Source organism: Anas acuta, chromosome Z (genome assembly GCF_963932015.1).
Source record: "Anas acuta chromosome Z, bAnaAcu1.1, whole genome shotgun sequence".
NCBI classification, from domain to species: domain Eukaryota; kingdom Metazoa; phylum Chordata; class Aves; order Anseriformes; family Anatidae; genus Anas; species Anas acuta.
The window spans coordinates 44,513,401-44,522,618 of record NC_089017.1 but is presented as its reverse complement, the minus strand read 5'-3'; positions in this window follow the sequence as shown (position 1 = coordinate 44,522,618).

The following is a 9,218-nucleotide window of genomic DNA, read 5'->3' as shown; positions in this document are numbered from 1 at the left end:
CAGCTGGGAGGATTACAGTGACTGTTAGAAAAAGTTTCACAGAAAAAAAAAAAAAACATTTCTGCAATTATGAACGGGTTTTCATAGTTTAAAACCCCAGGTGGAGTTCTTGCAGTGTTTTGTTAAGATGCTAATCAGTATAGCTGAAATCCTTTTAAAATTTTTGTTTTTCACAAAAGGATATCCAATTCAACTATCATAAATTTTAATCATTACAAGGAAAATTCTGGCAGGCTTGACAAAGAATACAGTCCTTGCCCTCTGATCCCTGATGTGTCTCTTATTTGTGTTACAAATTATCAGTGTCTTATCTTTGCTATGCCTACAGTGAGATAATAGGACCCAGTCCTTTGACACAACTTTTCTTGTACAAGACTAAGGGATTCTCCAGTCCTTTTGATATGGGATTATCTAGGGTTGCCTACATGCATTTCTACTGTTGCATAAGATGGTTTTGACTAAGTATGTTTTCCATCTTCTTTCTTTGTTGTGCCTTTCTCCTTTTGGAGTATATCCTGGTTCCCATGTGTTGTACTTGCCTTTCATTTATTTGGCATCTTCTATGTCTGCTTGTCCCAGTCATTACTACATGTTTTCTCTAATTTTTCTACAAGGACTGCTTTTTTTTTTTTTTTTTTTTTTCATGTGTGTGTGTGTGTTTTATTTTTATTTTTTCCTCTCTTCCTTATTCATTCCTCATGCTGCCTAGGGAGCCCTCTACTCTTTGCCAAAGAAGATAAATCTCCATGTGACTCTTCTTTCCTACAGCCTTCTGTTTTAATTTCTTGCCTGATATTATCCTGGCTTTTGTTCCTGGAAACCTCAGTTCCTCATTATTTTAATTAAACAAGGCATTCGTCACTTGAGGAAGAGGAACCAGACATTGCATTTGTGCGCAGGTGTATCCAGGTGTATCTACATGCAGTATGGACACTCACTTTTCTGACCAGTGATGAACGTTGCTCCTCATGGGTACATAGCAGGACCAGCACTGTTTAACATTTTTATTGGTGACTGAACAGTGGGATGGAGTGTACCATAGGCAGGTTTGCCGATGACGCCAAGCTGAGTGGTATAGTTCACACTTCAGAGGGAATGGATGCTATCCAGAAGGACCTTGACTGCCTTGAGAGGTGGGCCTGTGTGAACCCCATAAAATTTAACAAGTCCAAGTGCAAGGTCTTTTATCAGGTCAATCTTAAGCACAATAGAGTCTGGTCAGAGAATTGATTGAGAGCAACCCTGAGGAGAAGGATCTGGGAGTATTTGTTGATGAGAAGCTCAACGTGAGCTGGAAATGTGTGCTTGCAGCCCAGAAAGCCACCCATATCTTTGGATGCATCAAAAGAAGTATGGCCAGCAGGTTGAGGGAGGTGATTCTCCCCCTCTACTCTGCTCTAGTGAAACTCCATCTGGAGTACTGCATTCAGCTCTGGGGCCCCTAGCACAAGAAGGACAAGTCCAGGGAAGGGTCAAAAAGATGGTCAAAAAGGCTGGAGCAGCTGGACGAGATAGTTGGGGTTGTTCAGCCTGGAGAAGAGAAGGCTCCATGGAGACCTTAGAGCCAGCCTATTTGCTAGAGAACTCAGGTCATCACTCCCTGTAACAGTAGTTATAAACCTTCTCCTTGTCATCATCTTTCTGTGTTCCTCTGCATTTATGTTTTCCTCCATGTATTTCTAGCCTTCTATTTCTACTCCCCTACTACTGCTAGGGATGCCTCAGCTGCATTTTAGTAAGACTGCTGAACCATGTCATCATTCTCCTCTGCACTCCCTAGAAACTAGTTAGAATAACCTTTTGCTCTCCATTGCACATTGCACCATAACGAACCAACCAAAAAAAATAATAATAACATTTGAAACAGACAGTGGAAATGGTTTGCTGTTCTTTATCATGGGTAATACACTCTCTGCTTACATCACACATAGATAAAACGTAAGCGTGTATTCAATAGGAAACAGCAATTGTGTAAGGTCTGTGTGAAAACCTAGCAGCAGATACAATCTTACAAGTATATGTGAAAATAAAATGTTGGAGCACATGGCATTTGGAGACTTACTTTTTTTCTGGAAAGATATGTCTCAGTAAGTTGAATTACAGTCAGCTGTAATATACATAATATACATTTTTTTTTTTTTTTACAGACGTGATTGTTTAGGGTGGGATCACAGCAGCAAATGGTATCATGATAGCTTATAGAATCATAGAATATCCTGAGTTGGAAGGGAACAACAAAAATCATTGAGTCCAACTCCTGGCTCCACACAGGACCACCCAAAAATCAAACTCTATATCTGAGAGCATTGTCCAAACACTTAATGAACTCCGGCAGGCTTGATGCCATGACCATTTCCATGGGGAGCCTGTTACAGACCACATGGTATCTCTGAGTCTCCACAATAGTCTGCAAAAAAAAAAAAAGGTAATATAGTAATAATAGTAATAACAACAACAACAACAATAATTTTGTGCTGTGAAGAGAGTACTTAAAAAACAGGACTAAAAGCACTGGTATGCGGTATTACATTCAGTAGTTAGGGTCACTCAGCTCATCGAAGTGGTTCTTGAAAACGTCAGAATTTTTCATAATGCATATGCAAAATGTACAACCTTAAGCATAAAAGAATGGAAAGAAAGAAAGAAAGAAAGAAAGAAAGAAAGAAAGAAAGAAAGAAAGAAAGAAAGAAAGAAAGAAAGAAAGAAAGAAAGAGAAAGAGAGAAGGAAAGAGAGAAGGAAAGAAGGAAAGAAGGAAAGAAGGAAGGAAAGAAGGAAGGAAGGAAGGAAGGAAGGAAGGAAGGAAGGAAGGAAGGAAGGAAGGAAGGAAGGAAGGAAGGAAGGAAGGAAGGAAGGAAGGAAGGAAGGAAGGAAGGAAGGAAGGAAGAAAAGGAAGGTTGGCTAGGAAAAAAAAAAAGTAAGGGAAAAAAAAAGACAAAGAAAGAAGGAAAATATGAAAAAAAAAGAAAGAAATTATGGAGCTATCAAGTCTAAAATAATGTTTAAACATTATAAAGTTACTTAAAACAATAACAACAACAAAACTAATATAAGAATCAGGAAGCCAAAGAACTAAATTAGGAAAACAGACTGGTAATGATGGCTAGAAATAAAAATAGGAGGTAAATTGAACACCATGAAAACTGTTATTAGCCCTTTAGCAGTAAAATTATTTTACTTATATGTAGCCATGCAGATGGCAGATTTTTTCATTAGCTTCAAGAGCTATTGGATCCAGCACTGATTTTCCAAAAGCCTAGGAAATCCATGTGAGAAAAATTAGGAAGTACTGTTAAAAGAGCCAAAATGGTTTTACCAAACAAAATACATACAAATGCTCAAAACTATGAGCAAGATTATTTGTATGCCCACATCTCAGTTCCATACTTCTAAACACCTGGACATCTAGTAAGTTTATGAGCATGTCTTGATGGCCTCTGAGCATTTTATTTATCTATGTATTTATTTTACTGTGGGGCAACTAGGCTCAAATATATATTTGATATATATATCAAATACTATACTATATTTCAGTATCCAATTAACTAAATTTCATTTCTGGAAGATCTTGTATCCACCTTCCCAGGAGCGTATCATTCTTTCCATTACTATTAGCAGATAGGAACAAATTTTGAGTCATATTTTACCACAGTTGTCTCAACAGCATATGACAAGGACAGTTGTCCTATAATATGCTCCTAGATCAGACACTTTTGTATGTTAACTTATACATGAATTCTGGCACTTGTGGTGTCCCTTCCGAGTCAGCTTATGTAGGAGAAATGTGGTTTCAAAATGAGTTCTTAAATTAGAAATAAAGTTATTACCTTACATACCTTAGAGATTTATTATCTTAACTTGTCTTACTCAAGTTTGTCTAGGTTATACAGTAGTTTTGCTTTCTGTTTGACGACAATGAATGCTAATGTTTTTCATCTTGAGGTGATGTGGACTGGTGTTGATTTTTTTTAAATGTTTTCATTTAATCAACACTATAGATCCAGAAGTGAACACCATGTGTTTGTTCACAATCTGAGTACACAGGAAGTCTATATGTTTGTGAGTGCAAACTAAGGATTCCAACTGGGAGAGGAACAATATTGCTTAGTTGCTTATGTCTTAATTACACAGAAAGATACTTGTGTGAATTGCCATTTTCCGATTCAGTGATAACAAATTATTGTATCTGTGCCATGAAAGACAGAGTGAACAAAATGTCCAGTTTTGTTATGGACATATATTTGAAGCTTACCTTAGATAATGTTCAGCCAAAACAAGGATACCAGGAACAGTTTAAAATTCAATGAATTTATGAACTCTTTCACCATGACACACCCCCAAACACAATACTTTCTGTAGGTTTTAGTAAGTAATTGTGAAAGGTATCTGGACATGACAGATCCACAAAATTACAAAAAATAGCATACTACCAGAGAAAGGAATGGGATCTTCATCTGTGAGTGAGTAGGGGAATTTCTAAAGGTCACAAGGATCCATACTTTAATGAAGCGAGGGCAGGGAGATCAAAGACAGTCCAGGCCATATTCTCGAAATGCAGTTCCAGAGAGATTACCAAGAGTGAAGAATATTTCCCTGCATTCCTCTTGCTCACCTAGGAATCTTGGAATGCTACCCAAGCATATCGACAAGTCCACAGGCCCATCATAGGATTCTAGAATTATTTTTTTATTTTATTTTTTTTCATTTGAAGAGACCTTAAAGATCACCTAATTTAAACACCCCTGCCATGGGCCAACTAGACTAGATTGCTCAATGTCCCATCCAGACTGGGCTCAAACACTTCAGGGATTGGGCATCCACAGGTTCTCTGGGCAACCTGTTCCATCTTCACCTTCATAGTGAAGAACTGCTTCCTAATATCTAATCTAAATCTATCTTTTTTTCGTTTAAAGACAGTACTGCTTGTACCATCCCTACACGCCCTGACAAAGAGTCCCAGCTTTCCTGTAGCCTCCCTTTAGGTACTGGAAGGCCACTCTAAGGTCTCCCTGGAACCTTCTCTTCTCCAGGCTGAATGACCCCATCTCGCTCAGCCAGCTGCTCCAGCCCTTTGACCATCTTTGTGACCCTTCTCTGGACTTGCTCTAATACGTCCATGTCCTTCTCCTCAGGGCTGCTCTCAATCCATTCTCTGACAAGACTCTGTGCTTAGAATTGACCTGATACAGGGTCCTGCACTTGGCCTTGTTGAATTTTGTGAGGTTCACACAGGCCCACCTCTCAAGCCAGTCAAGGTCTCTCTGGATGGCATCCCTTCCCTCCAGCGTGTTGATCGCACAATGCTGATTGGCGTCATCAGCAAACTTGCTGAGGGTGCACTCAATTTCACTGTCCATGTCACTGATAAATATGTTAAATAGTGCTATTCTCAATACCAACACCACTCATTGCTAATCTCTACTTGGACATCAAGCTATTGGCTGCAACTCTTTAAGTGCAACCATTCAGCCAACTCCTTACACACTGAGTGGTCCATCCATCAAATCCATGTCTCGCCAATTTAGAGACAAGGATATCACTGGGGACAGTGACAAGTGCTTTGCACAAGTCCAGGTAGATGATGTCAGTTGCTCTTCCCCTACCCAACAATGCTGTAACCCTGTCGTAGAAGGCCACAAGGTTTATCAGGCACAATTTGCCCTTAGTAAAGCCAGGTTGTCTGTCATTGATCACCTCTTTATTTTCCATATCACTTAGCCTAGTTTCCAGGAAGATCTGCTCCATGATCTTGCCAGGAACAGGCATGAGGCTGAGGCTGATTGTCCTGCAGCTCCCAGGGTCTTTTTTTTTTTTTTTTTTTTTTTTTTTTAACAGAGGTTATGTTTCCCCTCTTCCAGTCAGTGGGAAATTCACTGCCACAACTCTCAACTGTGATGGACAGTGGTTTAGCAACCATACCTACCAGTTCCCTCAGGAACTGTGCATCTTATCAGGTACCATGGACCTGTGCACCTTCAGATTCCTTAGATGGTCTTTAACTTAAACTTCTTCTACAGTGGGTGGTTCATCATTACCCCAGTCCCTGCCTTTGGGATGTGGGCTATGTGGCTTGAGTCATGTGAATTATTTTTATTTATTTATTTATTTATTTGTGCAGTAAATATTTTGTTCTCTGTGGAACTATGTTCTGTTTGTTTATTTAAACTGATAGTTTACTGCCTCATAAAATGGAATTTTAGAAGTTATTTCTGGTTGTTTTTTGGCTACCAAACTGAGAGGGAGGTGTACTAAAAAGATCATATCTAGCAATTCTATAACCAATTGAAAAAACACAACAACTGTCACATGTTAATACAATAGGCATAACTTATTGGCTTATGACTAAAAAAATCTCTTGAGGAGAATAACAAATCACCATAATGTATACTAATGGTGATCATGAAAGATAAGAAAAATCATAGGAAGGCAGAGAACATCCTATTAAATATTTCTTGAGGAAGTTTATACACAATTTATTCCAGCTAATTCATAGAATATATCTCACATATCTCACTCAGGAGATACTAAGAAGCCCTCATTATTATTCTTTCACTTTCATAGCAAAATGGGAAAAAACAAAATCTATCAAATATCTATATGTCTCTTCATTTGCATATTATTTATTCTAAAACAAATAAATAAATAAAATAAATAAAAGGGGGGAAGAAAGGTTTTTTTCCTGGAAAACAATGCACCAATACTGACCTATATCACTTAGTCATGTTGGAATGCATTTCCTCTGAAATAACACAAGATAAGTGTATTGGATAGTTAGCTGCTATACTTACAAAAATTTTAAAGTCATGAGACTTTTCTTCTCTGGGATTAGTACCAAACTCTGTGTCAACAGATTTCCATAGGGATTGCTGGATGCCTTCATACAAGTCCTAAATAGCTGTACTTTTTTAAAGCCAAGGAAACAAAATATTTTTAAGTACTTTTTCTTCAAATGTGCTGCTGATGAAGAAAAGCATGAGGAAATACTGAGAAAAAACTAAACTGTGGTGAAAGAACCTCCTGTTGAACAGAGTTGTTCATCAATTCCAACAGCAGCAGAAAGTAAATGAAAATGTGACCTGAATCAGAAGCTGAAAAAAAAAAAAAAAAAAAGAAAAAAAAAAAAAAGTAGAATTTAAGCCTGTTAGAAATGCTTCTGTCAGACTTTTGGCATAGTTTTATCCTCATATTATACATCTAAAATACTGTAGGTATGTTCTCAAAATAATAATAATAATAAAACTGTAGTAGACATTAAAGCAATTCTTGAAGAAGCAATAGAAGTTTAATGGAAACCATCTGTTAAGATGCTTAAATTCAAGAGGCCATTGTTTTAGTTGGTTATTTTGATCTTTTTCTGTGATTTTTAACAACAAATTCTTTGCAAAAATAATCTCTTTAAACAAGCTCAAGATTGAATATCTTTATTTCCTTTATTTCCCCATTTTAGGCAAAAAGGGGAGATTTCAATCACACCATACCTTTATTTACTTTAAAACTGCTTATATGCTATCTTATTCATGGCAATAAGCTCCTAGAACCATTTGCTACATAGTATTTTACAAAGTCTTAATGCTAAAGCTTTCTTGTAAGCATAGCATAGTAAACTGAAGTATGTTGTTAATATTTCCTAATAGCCAGCTTTTTCTTCCCTGTCTTTTAACATTGAACTCTATCTTATGCTCAGTAAGATGTACTCTGGAGGGACATACAGCTAGAAGACAGCAATGAGATAGACTCTGTCTCTGCAATATTTAATAAATAAAATGTTTTTATTAAAGCAAACCATTAATACTTATTTTTTTGTCTTACCGCATGGTTATTAACTTTTAACTTTCCTTCATTTAGAGGCCATCTCTGTACATAGCCCTGCACTGTAGCTTCTGCAACTGTCCTAAACTAGTAGGTTTCAGTTCTGCTAGCAACATAGCTAGAAAATTTTGCCCAGGTAAAATGCCAGAGTATTTTCTTGCTCCACACTTGCACCATTTCAGAAAAGGGAATTTTGTGCTGTCTTTACTACTACTAATTCCAGAACATGCTGATGTAAAGCTGACTCTTGAGAGGTCTTCATGAACTGCATTCATGGTACCATATGGAGGTAGTAAATCCAACAGTGGGTTAAAAAGTAGACACGGCTATTGAGGAATGAGCAGATCAAGTGAAGTGAGGTAAATTGACTGTAGTTTATGGGCCTAACTGAGAAAAGGAGTTGAACTGCTGATCACCTTAAAACACATGGGTAGAAATTGCAACTTCTCCACAGCTTATATGTTTTCGCTGGCTGCGTCCTAAACATAATGGATGTTATTTCTAACACAGTTTCAGAATTTTCACTAACTTTCTAGCACAAGAGCATGTTCCTTACTTAAATTTAGGTTTCAAAATAAAGAAATTTTATTCCTCATTTTATAATCATATTTATGCTCTTGCATCCGTAACAGAACTACAATCTTAAGATACTGCTCTAGTTTGATTATATAAATAATATTCAAAACAAAAATCTAATGTTTTACAGAATATCAGTAACCTAGATGTTGTGCTTGGGAAGACATACATATGCGGTTCCCTAGTTTGTGTTATTATATTGTAATTTTGTGTAAGTAGATTGAGAAATTACTGTAATGTTCACTTGTCTGAGCAAATATGTAGCTGTAGAGCTCCCCCTAGCAGAGTTTAATTCCCAGTCATTTTATCCACAATGTCCTCTGAATTGACTTTAACACTGCTTTTCTCTTTGTATTATTAAAATATTGCTTTATATAGATGCTTTTTTTGGCAGATAAAGCTATATATTCTGGGTATCAAACCTCTTTTACAAAAGATCTATGCAGTGCAGGAATACTATTTTCATCACAAACTTAGAAGAGGGGAGTAAAATATTTTCATCTTAAAAAGATGTGAAAAGATGTCTAAAAGTGTCAGCTGTACATTCTTCTGAACATAATAAGCCTGCTTAAAAAACTTAGCAACTTCTTAACCACTAAAAAGGACAAATAATTATTTTTCAGTGTGCATAAAACTGGAAGAAAAGTGAGTTCAAGTTTTTCTATGAAACCTGTTTTTATATAAAATGAGCACTTTTTAATAAAACTTTTTTTTTTTTTTTACTAAGTTGAAAATGCAGTAATCTCTCTATGAAACTTGAATGTAGCAACCTTTATTAAAGTGGCAGTAGTTTGCTTCTTTAATATTTTTTCTGATCTTCATTATATATGTCCTC